At 34.2% G+C, this 2,104-nt stretch overlaps 1 pseudogene; it reads right to left on the bottom strand.

The window, feature by feature from the left end:
* Window positions 1-1,123: 1,123 nt before the first annotated feature.
* Window positions 1,124-1,837, bottom strand: LOC115985367 (annotated as a pseudogene).
* Window positions 1,838-2,104: the final 267 nt, after the last annotated feature.

Below are 2,104 nucleotides of genomic sequence, written 5' to 3' on the forward strand. Positions count from 1 at the left end.
AGACGGTATTTTGTGTCATGGTGATATATCAAATCCACTCCCATGTGAGAGATTTGATATATACCGTGACATAAAATAAAAATTCCCTACGTAGTGTGGGGGGAGAAAGAAAGAAGAGGAAACACAATAAGATCGAAAGTGGGGTTCAACATTCAAATTGTATGGGCAATATTGTAAAATGCTCATAGAATGGTGAACATACAACTCATCAAATGAAAGTTAAAAGGAAACAACATGTTTACTTCATGACAGTGAACATTGAATCCACATGGAGTATTCTTACATCCACCAGAAAGTATAAAATAATACTTTCTAATGTTTTATTAATGAAAAAATTAAATTGCTTTTAGAGGTTACAATGCATCTAAATAGAAAAAGAAAGTCTGGGGTTGCCAGATGACCCATAGGAAAGTTCTCCAAGGAAAACTAGGAGACTCTAAAACATCATAATTCATGTCAAACATGAAATTAGACTAGAAACAATGAAAACTCACCAAAAAAGACAAAATTGAAAAAGATTAAATCCAAGGACTCTAGGAGACATCTAGACTAGACTTTATTTTGAATTTTAAATTAAAAGTAATCATTAAAATAAAAATTACCATAAATAACAATAATGACTAATTAAATGCCTAATGAAGGAATTTGCCCAAAAAACAAAGTAGTTCATGGCTGTAAGGCGGTGAGTTTTGATCCTTACAAAAGTCATTTTATTTAGCGTGATTCCATTAATATTGGCTCTGAAAATTTCTACTTAAGTATTTTGCTACTTCTTGAACTTCTTGCATATAGATTTCTGACGGTCTCTCAGTTCAAGAAAAGTTTGTGATATCCATTGTACTTCACTTGCATATCATATTAAGACTTCAATATAAGAGTAAGATTGTGCATGTAATCATATTACCACTTTCCATGCACACTTCTTTTTAAATGCATGTTTGAATGAAAATCACCCATTACTACTTTTAGTAGATATTGAAGCAAACTCAACACAATGGAAATGTATATATCATACATCAAACATATGTATCATTCCTTTTAAAATATGTGTATTACATATTATGGAAATGATAATACATATATTAAATATATGAGATAATTCCCATATAGTTGATATGTTCAATTAATATCTGCTGAGCAAAGCATCTGCATGTTCTTGAACAACCTTCCAAGCCATGATCACATGTCATTCCTCTGTCAGGGTCGCACCTATAGCACACCGAATTATGTGTACTCCATCAACCACAGTAGGACTCATGTAGACATGGCCCGACCTATTGATTGAGTCCATCAGCTTCTGGTTTAGCCCATTTACACGTTCCAAATCTAAGGCCTTCTCATCATGGTTAGCCACACCATTCTCATAAAATTGTTTAACATTTGGCTTATGTAAAACCCTAAAGTAGATCAAAGCAAAATTTCTAGGGACCACAACCTCCAACCTATTATCAAGCCTTACAAGTTCTTCAAAAAGTTTGGCCATTTTTACATGGCTTCTTAAAAAGGACCTGAGGTTCTCCACGCCGTAGCTTCTGAGCACAAGCCACAATTTCATGGCTCAGAATCTTCGACTCAAGATTATTTGCCAGTCTTTGTAGTCCACCACTTGCTTTGAATTAGTGGCCTTATTTCTCAAATACGCAGGATTTGTTGAGAGTGATTTTATCAAGGTGCTTGGTTCCTTCACCCAAAGGCAGCAACAATCCAAAGTAGTAAAGAACCACTTATGTACATTCAAAGTGAATGAATTTGCACCCTCAATGCCATCAATGAAATGCCGAAACTCTGGGCAAATGCAAGCACTTCCCACATATGCGGCATCAACATGGACCCATATGTTAGGTCCCAAATAATATTATCAACAAATATTAGCAATTCAAAATAACAATCACACACAAGAACACAAAATTTACGTGGAAAACTCTTTCTCTTTGAAAGGAAAAACCACAGGACAAACTCCGAATATTTTCACTATTATCAAATCAATTATAATAATTCTTGTGTATGTCTCACAGCTAAAAAAAAAATCTCTCTTATTTTTCTTTGCTCACACACACACACACTAATTATCTCTTTCAAAGGCGACAACACTTTGCTCTCTCCT

The sequence above is a fragment of the Quercus lobata genome, chromosome 4, assembly GCF_001633185.2.
Source record: "Quercus lobata isolate SW786 chromosome 4, ValleyOak3.0 Primary Assembly, whole genome shotgun sequence".
Classification (NCBI taxonomy): domain Eukaryota; kingdom Viridiplantae; phylum Streptophyta; class Magnoliopsida; order Fagales; family Fagaceae; genus Quercus; species Quercus lobata.